Source organism: Bombina bombina, chromosome 6 (assembly GCF_027579735.1).
Source record: "Bombina bombina isolate aBomBom1 chromosome 6, aBomBom1.pri, whole genome shotgun sequence".
NCBI lineage: Eukaryota > Metazoa > Chordata > Amphibia > Anura > Bombinatoridae > Bombina > Bombina bombina.
In genome coordinates, this window is record NC_069504.1 from 530,447,011 (window position 1) to 530,466,792 (window position 19,782).

Genomic DNA, 19,782 nt, shown 5'->3' on the forward strand with positions numbered 1-19,782 from the left:
CAGTAAGGAATATATGCGCTGGGCCATCCATATTGCGGTGAGGGGGCTATGCATAAAATAATCTCTAACGACTTGATCATAAAGTGGAACAAAAAAGCAAAAAAAATGGCATATATTCAATGTGTATCGTGGAACCTTGGAAAAGGGGGCATGATAGGCGACGTAATACGCGTCACTGGTATCATGCAAACGTGGAAGGGAAAGTAGAAAATGGCATGAAGTGTATTAAGGGAATAAGGTCAAATCGTCAAAAAGGGGAGGGAGGCATATGAGTGACAACTTGTCACTCGCAATGACTGACATATAATCAGCTATTACAACAATCATTAGAGTGAAAACTGTGTGTGTGCTGTGAAAAAATCCACAGACAAAATAATATATATTAAAAAATAATAAATAAATATAGGGGTTTATTCATAAACAATAATATGATGTTGGTACAAGCAAACAACATATACTGCAGCTTACTGGTTTTATATTGTTCCTATGGTAATTGTTTTGTCCTCCACAAATCCACTTATTGTAATACGATTGCCCCTTGGCGATTTCTGGACTGATGCCTACACTGGGCTTATGATGTCATTGTTTTTACATTTTTACTCCCTTTCATACTTATCGATTGTGGGCTTGTACCAATATCATACCATTGTCTTGTTGTTTGCTTGTACCAACATCATATTATCGTTTATGATTAAACCCCTATATTTATTTATTATTTTTTAATAGATATTATTTTGTATGTGGATTTTTTCACAGCACACTTATAGTTTTCACTCTAATGATTGTTGTAACAGCTGATTATATTTCTGTCATTGCGCTGATATGAACAGGTTGTCATTCATATGGCCCCCCCCCTTTTGACGATAAATAGAATACACAGGTGGCATACTATATGAGGCAACAGGGCCTTTATTGAGCAATGTTTCAGGGCTCCTGCCTCTTTATCAAGCTAACAAATAATATAACATATAAAACATTTATATGTACTGGTAACCAATCACAGAGCAATGGGGAGGGGTCAAAACAGGAAATAGAATCACACATGACCTCATATACATAATTACCACTCATTATTAAGCCCTACACTCCTGATGTGAAAAAGTCACCAGCTTAAAAACAGATGCAGCAAGTTGCTATATATACTAAACAATTAAATGTTAAGCACATATTATTAATGTCATACTCATTGGACAAATTAAATTAATATATCCAACTAAGGCCTAGCATAAACATCAAACAAAAGGAAGGAGATCAAATTCCTTGTTGAGCCCTTTGGGGTGCATGGTATCTAGTTTCCAAATCCATCTGGCCTCTCTATAGGGTAAATCTTTAGCCCTATCACCTCCTCTGATATGTCTGGGGACTTGATGTATTACCATATACCTAAGTTGGTTGATTTGGTGGCCTTTCTCTATAAAGTGTGCTGGCACTGGGAGGTTAGCTGTTTTCTCATTTCTAATAGTGGACTTATGTTGGCATATGTGGTCTTTGACTTTCTGGGTCGTCTTGCCTACATATAATAGCCCACATGGGCACTTTAATGCATAAACAACATGCGTAGAGTTACATGTGTAGTATCCTTTAATCAAAAAATCTCACCAGTGTATGGATGAGAAATGCTGCCCCCTTTAATGACATTGCTACACTGACCACATCCCAAACAGGGAAAATACCATCCTTAGGTTTACCAAAGAATCTATGTCCCCCTCTGATCTCAGAGTCTGGATTGGGCATTGCTCTAACCAATCTTTTGCCTAAGGTGTTGCCCCTACAGTAGGCTGCTCTTGGGCTGGTTTGGAACTCTTCTATTTCAGGGCAAGCTTCCTTCAATAAAGGCCAATTTTTCTTGATAACGTTAAAAAGTTTTTGACTCATAACGTTATATGAAGTGACAAAATTCATTCTTTTAATTACAGGTGTAGTATAGCTCTTAGGGGGATCCTTAATGGATTTATCCACTTCATCTAGTTTCTGACTATCATATCCCCTCTTGATAAATTTATTCTTCATTTCAACTGATCTGACCTTTCTCATCATGGGTTCTGAGACTATCCTGTCCACCCTAATCAATTGGGATTTAGGGACACTGTCAAATATTTTAGGGCGATGGAAACTTTTGCGGTGCAACAAAGTGTTGCGATCAGTAGTTTTTACAAACAGATCTGTAGTAAGGGAGCCATTTTGTTTAAGGACCATGGTGTCTAGAAACTCCACCTTTTGGTAGTCCTGCTTACAGCTGAATTTAAGGAAGGGGACCGCACTCTCAATGTTATCAGCTTTTCAGGGGGCCCCGCCACACGATGAACAAGTCATCAATGTAGTGGAACCACGCCTGGCAGTATTGATTAAATAAAGGGTCACCATAGACTACTCTCTCCTCAATGGAGTCCATGACCAGACAGGCATAGGCTGGGGCTACATTATACCCCATAGCCATCCCTGTTCTTTGCATGTAGAATTGTTTTTCATATAGGAAAAAATTGTTTGTAAGAACCAGATCAAGCAGTTTGATAAGCTATTCCTGATGTTTCTGGCTATACTGACCACTGTTAGCTAATGTGTTACTAATGCAATCAATACCCACTGAATGAGGTATGACAGTGTATAGGGAAGTTACATCTGAAGTTGACAGGATGACATCCTCCCCCAAGTTACTCAGTTTAGAAATAGATTCAATGAAGCGCCCCGTGTCCCTGATGTAAAATCTACCTTGTGTTGCCATAGGAGACAATACCTTGTCTAGAAATTGGGCTGTGGGACTAAAAAGAGAGTCAATCCCTGCCACAATGGGTCTCCCGGGGGTGATCTACCAATATTTTGTGAACCTTTGTAACCACATAGAAGACAGGAACAATAGGAAATTTAGGAAGCAAAAAAACATAATTCATGCTTACCTGATAAATTTATTTCTCTTTCGTAACAGGAAGTGGCAAAGAGAGCACCCACAGCAGAGCTGTCTATATAGCTCCTCCCTTAGCTCCGCCCCCCAGTCAGTCGACCGAAGGCTAGGAATAAAAAGGAGAAACTATAGGGTGCAGAGGTGACTGAAGTTTTTTAAATAAAAATCTACTGCTTGTCTTAAATAAACAGGGCGGGCCGTGGACTCGATACATCACAAGAGAAATACATTTATCAGGTAAGCATAAATTATGTTTTCTCTTGTAAGATGTATCGAGTCCACGAATTCATCCATACTTGTGGGATACCAATACCAAAGCTTTAGGACACGGATGAAGGGAGGGACAAGACAGGTACCTTAAACGGAGGCACCACTGCTTGTAGAACCTTTCTCCCAAAAATAGCCTCCAAAGAAGCAAAAGTATCGAATTTGGAAAATTTGGAAAAAGTATGAAGCAAAGACCAAGTCGCCGCCTTAAAAATCTGTTCAACAGAAGCCTCATTTTTAAAAGCCCATGTGGAAGCCACTGCTCTAGTAGAATGAGCAGTAATTTTTTCAGGAGGCTGGCCAGCAGTCTCATAAGCCAAACGGATGATGCTTTTCAGCCAAAAAGAAAGAGAGGTAGCCGTACCCTTTTGACCTCTCCGTTTACCAGTATAAACAACAAACAATGAAGATGTTTGACGGAAATCTTTAGTTACTTGTAAGTAGAACTTTAAAGCATGAACCACATCAAGATTGTGCAACAGACGTTCCTTCTTTGATGAAGGATTAGGACACAGTGAAGGAACAACAATCTCCCGATTGATATTCCTATTAGAAACAACCTTAGGAAGAAACCCAGGTTTGATCCATAAAACCACCTTATCTGCATGGAAAACAAGGTAAGGTGAATCACACTGCAAAGCAGATAACTCAGAAACTCTTCGAGCCGAAGAGATAGCTACTAAAAACAAAACTTTCCAAGATAGAAGCTTAATATCTATGGAATGCATAGGTTCAAACGGAACCCCTTGAAGAACTTTAAGAACTAAGTTTAGGCTCCATGGCGGAGCAACAGGTTTAAATACAGGCTTGATCCTGACCAAGGCCGGACTAAACGCTTGAACGCCTGGGACATCTGCCAGACGTTTGTGTAAAAGAATAGACAAAGCAGATATTTGTCCTTTTAAGGAACTAGATGATAATCCCTTATACAATGCTTCTTGGAGAAAGGACAATATTCTAGGAATCCTAATTTTACTCCATGAGTAACCCTTGGATTCCCACCAATAAAAATATTTGCGCCAAATCTTATGATAGATCTTCCTGGTGACAGGCTTTCTAGCCTGAATCAGGGTATCAATGACCGACTCAGAGAAACCAGGCTTTGATAGAATCAGGCGTTCAATCTCCAAGCAGTCAGATGCAGAGAAATTAGATTTGGATGCGTGAATGGACCTTGGATTAGAAGGTCCTGCCTCATTGGCATAGTCCACAGTGGAACCGATCACATGTCCACTAGGTCTGCATACCAAGTCCTGCGTGGCCACGCAGGCGCTATTAGAATCACCAAAGCTCTCTCCTGCTTGATTCTGGCAACCAGACGTGGGAGGAGAGGAAACGTTGGAAATACATAGGCCAGATTGAAGGACCAGGGCACTGCTAGAGCATCTATCAGTACCGCCTGGGGATCCCAGGACCTGGACCGGTAATGAGGAAGTTTGGCATTCTGACGGGACGCCATCAGATCCAATTATGGTGTGCCCCATAGCTGAGTCAGCTGGGCAAATACCTCCGGATGGACCTCCCACTCCCCCGGATGAAAAGTCTGACAAATTAGGAACTATGTCCATTGCCGCTACCATGAGTCCGATTACCTCCATACATTGAGCCACTGATGGCTGAGGAATGGAATGAAGAGCTCTGTAAGTGGTTAAGAGTTTTGATTTTCTGACCTCCATCAGAAATATTTTCATTTCTACCGAGTCTAACAGAGTCCCTAGGAAGGAAACTCTTGTGAGAGGGAAGAGAGAACTCTTTTTTATGTTCACCTTCCACCCGTGAGATCTCAGAAAAGCCAACACGATGTCTGTGTGAGACTTGGCTAGCTGGAAAGTCGACGCCTGAATCAAGATGTCGTCCAGATAAGGCGCCACTGCTATGCCCTGCGGTCTTAGAACTGCCAAAAGGGACCCTAGCACCTTTGTGAAAATTCTGGGAGACATGGCCAACCCGAAGGGAAGGGCCACAAACTGGTAATGCCTGTCCAGAAAGGCGAATCTGAGGAATTGGTGATGATCTCTGTGAATAGGGATGTGTAGATATGCATCCTTTAAGTCCACGGTAGTCATATATTGACCCTCCTGGATCAACGGTAGAATAGTCCGAATAGTCTCCATCTTGAATGATGGTACTCTGAGGAATTTGTTTAGAATTTTTAGATCCAAGATTGGTCTGAAAGTTCCCTCATTTTTCAGAACCATAAACAGGTTTGAGTAAAACCCTAGCCCTTGTTCCGCCTTTGGAACTGGGTGGATTACTCCCATGGTATGTAGGTCTTCTACTCAGCATAAGAATGCCTCTCTCTTTGTCTGGTTTGCAGACAATTGAGAAATGTGAAATCTCCCCCTTGGGGGGGAGTCTTTGAAGTCCAGAAGATATCCCTGGGACACAATTTCTAAAGCCCAGGAATTGTGAACATCTCTTGCCCAAGCCGGAGTGAACAGAGAGAGTCTGCCCCCTACTAGATCCGGTCCCGGATCGGGGGCTACCCCTTCATGCTGTCTTGGAGGCAGCTGCAGGCTTCTTGGCCTGTTTACCCTTGTTCCAAGCCTGGTTAGGTCTACAGACTGACTAGGATTGGACAAAATTCCCCTCTTGCTTTGCAGCAGGGGAAGCTGAAGCGGGACCACTCTTGAAGTTCCGAAAGGAACAAAAATTATTTTGTTTGGTCCTCATTTTATTTGTTTTATCCTGAGGGAGGGCATGGCCTTTCCCTCCAGTGATTTTTGAAATAATCTCTTTCAGTTCAGGCCCGAATAGGGTCTTTCCTTTGAAAGGGATGTTCAAAAGTTTAGATTTTGATGACACATCAGCAGACCAGGACTTAAGCCATAATGCCCTGCGCGCTACAATGGCAAAACCTGAATTCTTTGCCGCTAATTTAGCCAGTTGGAAAGCGGCATCTGTAATGAAAGAATTAGCCAATTTAAGGGCCTTAATTCTATCCATAATATCCTCTAATGGAGTCTCTATCTGAAGAGCCTCTTCTAGAGCCTCGAACCAGAAAGCAGCTGCAGTAGTTACAGGAACAATGCACGCAATAGGTTGGAGAAGAAAACCTTGATGAACAAAAAATTTCTTTAGGAGACCCTCTAATTTTTTATCCATAGGATCTTTGAAAGCACAACTGTCTTCGATAGGTATAGTTGTATGCTTAGCGAGAGTAGAAACAGCTCCCTCCACCTTAGGAACCGTCTGCCACGAGTCCCGTACGGTGTCAGATATGGGAAACATTTTCCTAAAAACAGGAGGGGGAGCGAACGGTATACCTGGTCTATCCCACTCCTTAGTAACAATATTCGCAATCCTCTTAGGGACTGGAAAAAATCAGTATAAACAGGCACCTCTAAGTATTTGTCCATTTTACACAATTTCTCTGAGACCACTATAGGGTCACAATCATCTAGAGTCGCTAATACCTCCTTGAGCAATAATCGGAGGTGTTCAAGCTTAAATTTAAAGGCCGTTATATCAGAATCTGTCTGAGGGAGTGTCTTTCCTGAATCAGAAATTTCTCCCTCAGATAAAAAATCCCTTACCCCCACTTCAGAGCATTGTGAGGTTATATCGGATACGGCTAGCAAAGCGACGGCTCAGCATCTGTTCTTAAAGGGACATTATACACTCATTCTATTTATCTATTGATCTATTTATATAGACCATAAAGTTGTTTTTTTTAAATAAATGTATAGTTTTGCTTATTTTTAAATAACATTGCTCTGATTTTCAGACTCCTAACCAAGCCCCAAAGTTTTATGTGAATACTGTCAGCTACCTTCTCCAGCTTGCTCCTGTTTGTGTAAAGGGTCTTTTCATATGCAAAAGAAGGGGGAGGGGGGGGAGTGTCTTATTTGCCACTTACAGTGGGCTTTCCAGCTACCTTTTCAACAGAGCCAAACTGTCAGCTTCTAAGTACGTTTTTAAACAGTTTTATACTGGATTTTTATATCAGTATCTGTGCATCTTATTCTTTATAGTAGTGTCTATTACATGCAGTTATATGAAAATGAGTGTATACTGTCCCTTTAACCCAGAGCTGTCACGCTTTCCTTGTAAACCAGGCAGTTTAGAGAAAACCTCTGTGAGGGTTTTATTCTTGTAAAGTAAATGAAAACTAACATTTTTGTCACCACACTCACTTTACCCTTCCTAACAGTTAAGCAGGCAAAGAGAATGACTGGGGGGCGGAGCTAAGGGAGGAGCTATATAGACAGCTCTGCTGTGGGTGCTCTCTTTGCCACTTCCTGTTAGGAAGGAGAATATCCCACAAGTATGGATGAATCCGTGGACTCGATACATCTTACAAGAGAAATCATACTATTTCTTAGTTAGCAATTCATTGGATATACCCATATCTAATATTCCCACCAGGTCTTTACAGATATTATTAGAAGGGTCACAGTCCAATTTCATTTAGGTTTTATTATCCTCAAGCTGTCGCATTATCTCTTGTTTGTATTTGGATGTGCCCATTACCACCACCGCACCACCCTTGTCGGCGGGCTTGATGGTGATGTTTTTGTTATTCTGCAAAGATCTAAGTGCCTGATACTGATTTTTGCTTAGATTGTATAAATTGCTATGTTTGTTATTAGCAGCTAATTTCCTAAAGGCAGTGTCCACCATTTTAATAACAGCCACATTGTCCCCAGATGGGTTAAATTAACTTTTTACACTTAGGCCAAAAGGAGACAGGTCAAAGGGGCCTTTATTGTCTTCATCATGTATGGTCTGTGATGGTAACTGTTTAGTGGGGTTATTGAAGAATGCTTTAAGGCGCAGTCCCCTGAAAAAACGGGTGAGGTCAGTGATTATGGAAAATGTGTCTGGAGCAGCCGTTGGGCAGAAAGATAGGCCCATATTAAATACTGTTATTTCATCTGTGCTTAATTCCTGTGAGGATAGATTAATAACATTTACCTCCTCTGTTTGAATTTTGTCTTCTGATGTATCCCCATTCCTCCACCTCCGTCTACCATCCCTTCTCGTGTGGTGCCGCTTCTGTCGTCTGTCTCCATTGGACCTGCTAAAAAAGCAGAAGTAGATGCCACATTGGGTTGTGAGCCACTTACAAAGGAGAAGTGGATTGTGATTTAAAGATACTACACTCAGTCTCTTAAATGCTAATCCCAAAATGGATGATCTAACCTCAAAGATACATCCAAAACAGATTAGAAGTCAAAACAAGGGGATGGGATAGCACTAAACAGCTAAGAGAATAGATATTGTATATAAATATGTATCAAAAATTAATATTACTGATATATTATGAATATTGGGAAATTTAAAGCTGATTTCTCCTAATATACGTGTATATACACTCAAAATATAAACTTAATAATTATTACATTTATTAATTTTATTAAGTTTATATTTTGAGTGTATATACACATATATTAGGAGAAATCAGCTTTAGATTTCCCAATATTAATAATATATCAGTAATATTAATTTTTGATACATATCTATATCCAATATCTATTCTCTTAGCTGTTTAGGGCTATCCCATCCCCTTGTTTTCACTTCTACTTTGTGAAACACTTACGGCAGATGTGTGTCCTGCCCCGGAGCTTTCCGAGCTTGATCTTTCATCACTATCCGTCCCCTTCTATTAACGAGTGTGTGATGTCATCCATCTCGGGCCAGCATTGGTGGGGCGTCTACATGGCCGGTTCCATCTGTACACGCTGTCCTGTTCATCACGTCGGAATTTGCATCTCTTGCGCTCCTCAATCTCGGACTTAGAGGTATTAACCCCATCTACGACCTCCTGATGGATACGCTGGAACTCCTCCTCTCCCACGATCTCCCGTAGTTTATTCCGTTGGGTTTCAATTTTCCTGGTAAGCTCCCCTCCCCTTTTTGACGATTTGACCTTATTCCCTTAATACACGTTATGCCATTTTCTACTTTTCCTTCCACGCTAGCATGAAACCAGTGACGCGATACACATTGAATATATGCCATTTTTTGTGCTTTTTTGTTCTACTTTATGATCAAGTCGTTAGAGATTATTATATGCATTGCATTTCTTATGACACTTAATATTCATTGCTGTGTCCTCTGACTATGAGGTGGATGACGTCGCTTTGCCACACCCCCTCCTTTATTATTGTCATGATTAGGGTCGGTCAACACATAATTTTTACACGCACGACTACCCCTCACCCCCTCACCCCCATATTGATGGCCCAGCGCATATATTCCTTACTGCCATATTTGTTATATTTGATATTTGATGCATTAGAAGGTGCTTGTTTATGACTTTTGCTTATTGTTGAGTGCTGGTTATATTGACCACTGACCTTGGCCTGACACTCCCTGTGGCTTCCAAGTGATCATTTCTGGACTCCCTCTGGTGGGATGAGGATATCCTCTGTTCTAGGTGTGCCCAAGAGTCTGCTGGATGATTAATTGGTTCCGGTCTGTCTATATAGCACATTTGTGCTGACCATCACGCGAGCAGGACCATTTTCACCTTTGTATCTACCATTGGTCTATTAGCCTGATTTGCACTATGTGGCACCCTCTATTTTTTGTATTCTAGAACTTCTTACCCTGTGTTGTGGGGTGACACACTAGAGGAGCTGCCTGAAGTTGTGGAATCCTTTTGTCGTTGGATCAAGTTTCACCTAAGGACTCCACTCCTTATCCTTATATACATTTCTGGACTATAGTTTTTGACCTGGTCTATACTCTAGACCCTTTCCATTTATATGTCTATACTGCATATTTGGTAATGATTGTTTATATCTATTGACATCTGAACACTTGCTATTTATAATCTCTTGTATTTGCCTTATAAACTATATACAGTGGGGCAAAAAAGTATTTAGTCAGCCACTAACTGTGCAAGTTCTCCCACTTAAGAAGATGAGAGTGGTCTGTAATTTTCATCATAGGTATACTCAACTATGAGAGACAAAATGTGGAAACAAATCCAGACAATCACATTGTGTGATTTGGAAAGAATTTATTTGCATATTATAGTGGAAAATAAGTATTTGGTCACCTACAAACAAGCAAGATTTCTGGCTCTCACAGACCTGTATCTTCTTCTTTAAGAGGCTTATCTGTCCTCCATTCATTACCTGTATTAATGGCACCTGTTTGAACTTGTTATCAGTATAAAAGACACCTGTCCACAACCTCAAACAGTCACACTCCAAGCTCCACTATGGTGAAGACCAAAGAGCTGTCGAAGGACACCAGAAACAAAATTGTAGACCTGCACCAGGCTGGGAAGACTGAATCTGCAATAGGCAAGCAGCTTGGTGTGAAGAAATTAACTGTGGGAGCAATAATTAGAAAATGGAAGACATACAAGACCACTGATAATCTCCCTCGATTTGGGGCTCCATGCAAGATCTCACCCCGTGGGGTCAAAATGATCACAAGAACGGTGAGCAAACATCCCAGAACCACACGGGGGGACCTAGTGAATGACCTGCAGAGAGCTGGGACCAACATAACAAAGGCTACCATCTGTAACACACTACGCCGCCAGGGACTCAGATCCTGCAGTGCCAGACGTGTCCCCCTGCTTAAGCCAGTACATGTCCGGGCCCTTCTGAAGTATGCTAGAGAGCATTTGGATGATCCAGAAGCGGATTGGGAGAATGTCATATGGTCAGATGAAACCAAAGTAGAACTGTTTGGTAGAAACACAACTCATCGTGTTTCGAGGAGAGAGAATGCTGAGATGCAACCAAAGAACACCATACCTACTGTGAAGCATGGGGGTGGCAACATCATGCTTTGGGGCTGTTTCTCTGCAAAGGGAACAGGACGACTGATCCGTGTACATGAAAGAATGAATGGGGCCATGTATCGTGAGATTTTGAGTGCAAACCTCCTTCCATCAGCTAGGGCATTGAAGATGACACGTGGCTGGGTCATTCAGCATGACAATGATCCCAAACACACCGCCCGGGCAATGAAGGAGTGGCTTCGTATGAAGCATTTCAAGGTCCTGGAGTGGCCTAGCCAGTCTCCAGATCTCAACCCCATAGAAAACCTTTGGAGGGAGTTGAAAGTCCGTGTTGCCCAGCGACAGACCCAAAACATCACTGCTCTAGAGGAGATCTGCATGCAGGAATGGGCCAACATACCAGCAACAGTGTGTGACAAACTTGCGAAGACTTACAGAAAACGTTTGACCTCTATCATTGCCAACAAAGGATATATAACAAAGTATTGAGATGAACTTTTGATATTGACCAAATACTTATTTTCCACCATAATTTGCAAATAAATTCTTTCCAAATCAGACAATGTGATTGTCTGGATTTGTTTCCACATTTTGTCTCTCATAGTTGAGGTATACCTATGATGAAAATTACAGGCCTCTCTCATCTTCTTAAGTGGGAGAACTTGCACAATTGGTGGCTGACTAAATACTTTTTTGCCCCACTGTAGATATCATTATATATATTCTGGTTTATTATGCAATGATAAAAGATATTATTGCATATATTCCGGTATTCTAGACAATTGAGTACCACTTTATATTAAGATCACAGGCTATATTATTACAGCCCCGACTGAGATTATCGATTACGCAATAATCACACAGTTTGGTGCCTCTTATAGATATCTGCTTGGTATTCCCCTTGTAACCTGTATATTTTGTTTTTATCTTTTTAAGAATAATCTGAATTGTTTTAATATGATCCCATTTTGCAGTGAAACAGTGGCATGAAATATACCAAAATGGGCCTAGATCATTACCAAGTTTTATTTTGAAATGCCCGGTCCTTAAGGGGTAAATTAATTTGCTTTGTTCTCTTGATGTCCATTGTTGAAAAAGTATACTTAGGTAGTGCATTGCTTCAATGAAGAATAACAAGATAATTAAACAAAATTGATAATAGGAAACCTGTAAAATTGTATGCTTTATCTGAATCAAGAAAGAGAAATTTTGGGTTTCACGTCCCTTTTAAGAATTCATTCTAACCACAAGCATTAAGAAAAACTTTGCAACACATCTGAAATGAGGGAAGTCTCCCTTGGGAGATTTGCTGAGCTGATGCATGATTCATTCAGGTGAATAGCCTTTTAACCCCTTAATGACCACGGCGTACCCTTACATCGCTGGTTCTTAAGAGTTTTTCAGCTCATAGTAGCGTGTGTCTTGTTATGAGTGGCAGGACCACACTTTTATGACCTCCCTTCCAGCTGCAGACTTCCTGGAATAGCGCAGTCTCGCCGCTGGTGGCGAGTACACACTATGAAAAAACAATCCCTATTCAAAGACATAATTAAGGGGTTAAATTGAATATTTTTCTGGACATTTCCAAGAGATTAGAAAATCCAGAAAGTTGCTCTAATTGCTTCAAAGGAAAACTGCAATGTTGCCTTGCATTGAGCTGATAACAGGCCTTGATCTTCTGCACAGATGCAGTACTGTTCCCTTGCAGATTCAGACTTGTTTACATTCTTACTCTTTTTGTTCTTCTACATCAAATGAAGATTAAGCAAGACAAAAAGAAACAATAATCTTTCTCCAGCCTGAATAAAAATCCAGCTGTGTGACTAGCGGTGCAGTGCTCTGCAGGTCCTGTGTGGTACTTTAACTATGTATTTATTCCAGGGATAGGCAAGGTGTCCGTACACCGACACTGGTGTCCATGACTAGCCCTTGCAGTGTCCACCACAACCTTAGTATATCTTTCTCATTAAATAATAGGAATAAAAAAAATATGTAGTGTGAATAAAGTTAGTGGCTTGTCAAGAGACTGCTAGTGATATTGGGTGATAAGTTATGGAATAAATAAAGCCTGAGTAAAATACTGGATGTGTATCTGCATCTGTATAATAACACCCAGCTGTATACAAAGGCACAGTAGTGACACTGGCACATGTGTATAGCCAGAGGAGGGCTGGTTATAGGATCAGTGGTATCTGCATCTGTATAATAACACCCAGCTCTATACAAAGACACAGTAGTGACACTGGCACATGTGTATAGCCAGAGGAGGGCTGGTTATAGGATCAGTGGTATCTGCATCAGACATTTGCTGGTTATAGGATCAGTGGTATCTACATCATCTCTTGTGAGCTGCTGGTGCAATGCTGAATACGGAGAACGTATTGCTCTCCGCATTCAGCGAGTTCTTGCGGACCTGATCCGCACGGTCGGATCAGTTCCGCAAGACCTTTCATAAATAGGCCCCTTTGTCTGTGCCTATCCCTGATTTATTCTCTTTGCAGGGGTTTAAACACATGGTGTTGCGACGTCGCTTGTGATAAAATGACATGCTCTGATGAATTAGAACATTTCATTTTATCACTATAATGGCCCTTTAAATCCTGCAAGCATTTGTACTGACTACCTTGTTGTAAGTTCTTGAAAAAAAATAGTTTTTCTTACATTAATAATGTCATAATATTTTTCCCCCTGTTGCACGTGCCAGTAAGCTGGTTACAGCCAAGGCTTATAAGGTTTGAACCCTTTTGCCAAATGTGAAGGGAACAATCTGCCCTGTGCTTCTTTATGTTTTCTAGAGATCTTGGAGTTTCCTCAATATAACATGGAATTCACTTTAGCCATTAACTCTTAAAGTTCTGGTTGCTGCTCTTACAATTTTGCTTTATTATTTTTGCTTTATTACAGGATAGCTCTTCAGTCTAATTCTTGGCGCTGGAGAGGTTTCCTCTATTCTTCAAGCAGTACCATTACTTTCTGGAATCTGAATTTGTTTCTAAAGTTATTGCAACATTATACCATATTTACAGGAACAATTACAGGGATTATTTCATTAGAGCATGTCATTTTCCATTATAAATCTTAGCTATGTGTTTAACCCCCACAAATGGGTTAACACATAGGAAAAGCGCTGCAGATCCTGAGCAGGAAAGTATGGTGAGCTAATTAGGAGTGTCAGTTGTACAACCCACCAATCACTGTCCATATTCTGCTTGGTGACTAATGCCTGGCCAGTTTTCCTGGAGTCATGTATGAGATACTGTATATATATATAGAGCAAAAGAAGAAAATGTTGCAGACAGCGGTTATAGGTAAAATTCAAAGTCTTTATTAGAACATGGTTAAAAAGTAGAAATACTCCGGAGGTCACACAGGTACATCACAGCAATAGGTCCGCTAACATGTTTTGGCCTCAGTCCGTAATCAGAGCTAAAGGACATAGCACCTGAACCACTTAAAAAGGCACCAGGATAACCCTGATTGGATAAAATCAAAGGCAAGCTGTGTGTTAATTTTAACTCTATGAGTAGTTGTACACTTACTAATAATAATTCAATCTGTGTCTAAAAGAAAAACAGCACAAATACTAATGCAGATTTATAAACTATGTAGGCAAACATGTATAAAGAGTCTACAATCAACGTTCTTATAATAATAATAATAGTATTGTAAAAAGATTTTCTCGGTTTTCTTTCCAGTTTTTTGAACACCTTAAAGGAGCGGCACATGAATATAGTTGCAACAATTATACACATTTGAACAACTATTGAGTATAGAATAATATTATTACAATATGATATAATATATAAGGCATGCTATCCCTATATTATTTCAATTTTAATTTAATTTAATCACACATTTGAAAGCAATGGAACATGTTTAATCTAACATAGTTCAAACCCACTAATAAACTGAAGTGTGAGCTAGACGTGTTAAAAATCTGTTCCAAAATCTAAACTCAGAGCCTATACTGGTAACAACACGTGCTGTATGAAATTGAAAAGAAATAAAATGAGTGAAAATTGTTATAATGATATAAAGAACAAAGAAAAATATATAAAATATGCTTGAAAAACAAAAACATGCTTGAAAAACAAAAAATGTTTGAAGTACAAAAAATACTAGAGATAATAGTATACCAATAGTATACCAAGTGCAAAATAATATATACATGATATTCAAATAGAAGAATTAGTATACAAATTTAAATACAAAATTAGAGGACAATATATGCAGGACTAGTAGCAAAATTAGACTATCTGTAGTGCACCAGGAGGGTACATGAGTACACGAATGGAACAAGATGCTGCATAATAGGGATGGAAAGGAAAGAGAAGATCTATGGCAACAATAAATTATTGCCAATAACTTATCAGATCATATTCTGAATTTAAACCGGTAGGTACACGGGTTTGTAATTTAAAAATCCAGAATAGTTCCCTCTTCTGCAGCAGCTTGTCCCTATCACCCCCTCTAGGGGGGCTGAGCACTCTCTCTATAGCTTGCCATCTAAGCGAGTCCACACTTTTTTGGTGATATCTTGCGAAGTGTTGCACCAAAGGTGTAGAAGCTACACCAGCTTGTATAGTAGAGAGATGATTGCGAATGCGTACCTTTACCTCAGTAGTCGTAAGTCCAACATACTGTAAGTGGCACAGAATGCAACTTAGCACATACCCTACATATGTAGAGGTGCACTTGAGGCAGGATTGTATTGCAAAAATCTCACCTGTGACTTCAGATCTAATGCTATCAGATGGCAGCACAAACTCACACACCCTACATTTATTTCGGCACTTAAAAATGCCTTTGTGGGTAAGCCAAGAACTTTGATGTTGTTTAATCTTGGGTAACACAGATGGAGATAGTATGTTACCTAAAGTGGTTGTTTTCCTATAAGAGCAGCGTAGACCTTAAGAAACACAATATTCTAGCTTATCGTCAGCTGCTAAAAACGAGAAATGCTTCTTAACAATTTTACAGATTTCAGAGTACTCTTGACTAAACTCTGTAACAAAGGTTACTCCATTGTGATCATTAGTAATATTACCCCTATCACCAGTCCTATCTATCAGGCCCAGAACACTTGACCTATCCAGGCCGTCAACTTGTTCTTTGGCCTTTTTAATTACTCTAGAGCTGTAGCCTCTGTGTTTCAGCCTATTGGCCAAATCTTTAGACTGTTCTGCACATTTTTCAGGTAAAGAGCAATTACGTTTCACCCTCAGGAATTGGCCCTTGGCCACAGCATGGGGTACATGCCTGGGGTGGCAGCTTTGGGCATGTAGCAGGGTATTCCCAGCTATGGGCTTCCTGTAAATCTCTGTCACTATCCTGCCATCTTCCATGCCCTTAATGGTGATATCTAGGAAATTGATCTCACTGTCCCGCAACTCGCTGGTGAACCTCAAACCAATGTTATTAGAGTCAAGGTATGTCATAAAAGACATAAACTGTGACTCACTCCCATTCCACACGAGGAGTAGGTCATCTATATAGCGACCATAAAAGTATATGAACTCTCTGTATGGGTTCCCATCTCCATAGACATGGGACAGCTCCCACCAACCCATAAATAGGTTGGCGTAGGAGGGGGCAAACTTAGCCCCCATAGCTGTCCCACGTCTCTGGAGATAGAAGCCATCATCAAAGGAAAAATAATTGTGTGTGAGCAAAACCTTAAGAGCTCTAAGAATAAAACTTCTGAACTCAACTGAAAAATCAGAAAAAAATTCTAAAAAGAAACCAACTGCTATCAGACCCTCCTCGTGTGGAATGGAGGAATACAGTGCAACCACGTCAATAGTAGCCCATTTATGGCTATTATGCTGCCATCTCATGTCCTCAAATGTACATATAACCTCTTTAGTATCCTGAATATAGCTGTACAAGTTCTTTACAAGTGGCTGCAAAAGATTATCTACCCACTGTGAAACATGCTCTGTAAGAGAACCAATCCCACTAACTATGGGACGCCCCTTTACTTTTTTTTAAGGGATTTGTGTACCTTAGGAAGATGTTGGAAGATGGGCACCACCGGATAGTCAACCACCAGAAACTCAAAGGTTTTCCGATCGTAGTGCCCATCCTCCAACCCATCATCCAATATATCCAAAAGTTCCCTTTTAAAACCAGCAGTGGGGTCCCTAGATAGGGGAATATAGTCCTCAATATTATTGATTTGGCGTAAAGCTTCATTAACATAATCCAATCTGTCCAGGACCATGACAGAGCCACCCTTATCAGCTGTACGTATGACTATATCCTGATTCTCTTGTAGCTCTTTAAGGGCTGCTCTCTCTGGTCCAGACAGATTGGGGGCTTGATATCCCACAGAGGTTTTTAGTTTAATAAGATCCCTTTCCACACGTTTAAAGAAGGTCTCTAGAGTATTACCCCTCGTATGAATTGGGTAAAACTGTGACTTATTTTGAAAGCCACTGGAAGCATTAATACTCTCCTTACGTGTACTTGACATGGTCTCTCGGGATAAACATTCCAAATTAATAACATCACAGGTTTCACTAAATGTTAATTTACCAGTACGCGAAACATGGGGTGGATGATCACCTATTGGTTCCACCCTATTATCTGAAATTTCAGATGATTTAGTGAAAAAATGTTTTTGTAAATTCATGTTTCATATTAGCTTATTAACATCCAAGATGGTATTAAAGACATTAAAATGATTGGTGGGTGCAAAGTTCAAACCTCGACTTAGGAGAAAGACTTGTGAATCAGTTAGTGTGTATTTAGATAGATTTATTACATTGTTTACTTGTATTTTTGTTTCCCTCTCTGGCCCCTTAGGTGATAATGTCCCTGACCTGTTTGCCCTATTCCGGTGCGTTGTGGGGGAAGAGAAAAACCCTTTTCTATCCTTCTCTGATCATCAGCAGACACATTAGTTTGCATAATAGAGGTTCCTGCACCCTCTTCCACATAATTAGAGACAGGATTTCTAGAGTCAGCACTTTTTAAACTAGAAGAAGCTATTTGAGGCTGATAATGATCAGAGGTGGTCAGAGCATGTGTATTTTGTACTAATGCTGGCTGTTTATTCTTCAGAATGCTTCTTGGGAGTTCCTCACCACTTGAGGCCCCAGCTTCCTCCCCTGACTCAAAATCTGTGTCAGAGTATGTTACTCGCTTGGCCTCTATATTATGTGTAGGTACTTGGCCATTAGCATCTCTTTAATTTTTATGGTTGTTGCTATTATTGCGTCTATTTCTAGACCTACCTCTAGATTGTCTTTTGTGCACAGCCTTATCTGAACGCTTCCATAAGTAAACTGTGTTGTTACTGTAATCAGTCTGATCTCTAACAAATTTTGTATGTTTAATCTCAAGAATTGAATCTTTTACTTTAGCTACCACTACTTTCAATATGCCATCAAATTTTGCAAAGCTAGTTTCCAACTGTCGTGTATTCATTTCATTTTGTAACTCCCCTATCTCCTCCTAGTAATTTTAAGAAGATTAGTTTTGTAGGAGACTAGTAACAACATTAAGCGTGTTGAGCAATCAGACAAAATTTCATTCCAAGCAGAAATGAAAACATTATCAACAACATCAAATGTGGGAAATTTGTTCAACCTCAACCCATGTGGTATGATCTTAAGTTTAATGTATGTTTCAAGAGTCCATATGTCCCATTGGAGCTTATGCTCCCTGATCAGTAATTTCTCCATTTCTTCAAAGAGAGCTGATAGTAATTTGATTTATCTGTAGAAAAAAATCCTTTCAATTTCTGTAGAAGTGCAATCCCTCTCAGACAGAGGCAATAACGAATAAAAATGTGTAACCTCAATGGAGCCTGAATAGAGGACAGCTCAAATCAATGGACAGTAACAATGGAGTGCAACTGGGCTATGCACTCAAAACAAATTAAAGTAAAATTCAAAGTTACTGTCCGTATATTTATATATTTTCAATGACAAAAGTTATTTGTGTATACAAAGTTCAAATTCCAGGGAAAAAGTTCCATTAAACAAAAAACACTGATGTGGCAGTGAATCGATATAATAGAGTACTGCTGATAGGAAAACCCCCCCTCTACCCCCTCACATGCGGGATCCAATAACAATGTAGCTAGCTTCAGAGCTCCAGCTATAGTGTAGTGCGGTAATAGAAAACCGGCAACTTTATATCAATTACAATAGAGCACCAAACATTATAGAGTGAGGTACAACGGAAGCCGTGCTCCCATAAGGCATTAACGCCTTGAACTCACCACCCGGGGTGCATTAATCCTCATCTCCTCTTCGGGCTCAATGTAAGATTTGAAGGCTGTATAGTGGAGCTCACTCGAAAGCCACGGTAGCGTCCCTGCGAGGCGTCCCACTATGCGGGAGGGGGGTGTAGCTAGCTTCAGAGCTCCAGCTATAGTGTAGTGCGGTAATAGAAAACCGGCAACTTTATATCAATTACAATAGAGCACCAAACATTATAGAGTGAGGTACAACGGAAGCCGTGCTCCCATAAGGCATTAACGCCTTTAACTCACCACCCGGGGTGCATTAATCCTCATCTCCTCTTCGGGCTCAATGTAAGATTTGAAGGCTGTATAGGGGAGCTCACTCGAAAGCCACGGTAGTGTCCCTGCGAGGCGTCCCACTATGCGGGAGGGGGGGTGTCAGATGACACATGGTATCCACGAACCAATCCAGAGCAGTAGAAAACACTTGTAGGAAATCCCTTTGGAAAACTTTGGAGCCGATGTCCTGGAAACCACTGCTGCAGCCCAGAAAATAAGCAGCAAAAGAAGAAAATGTTGCAGACAGCGGTTATAGGTAAAATTCAAAGTCTTTATTAGAACATGGTTAAAAAGTAGAAATACTCCGGAGGTCACACAGGTACATCACAGCAATAGGTCCGCTAACATGTTTCGGCCTCAGGCCGTAATCATAGC

General features: G+C 40.4%; 1 pseudogene; it reads left to right on the plus strand.

Annotated features, from left to right (window-relative positions):
- Positions 1-19,782, plus strand: part of LOC128663230 (NAD(P) transhydrogenase, mitochondrial-like) — a 402,446-nt pseudogene that overhangs the window by 358,062 nt on the left and 24,602 nt on the right.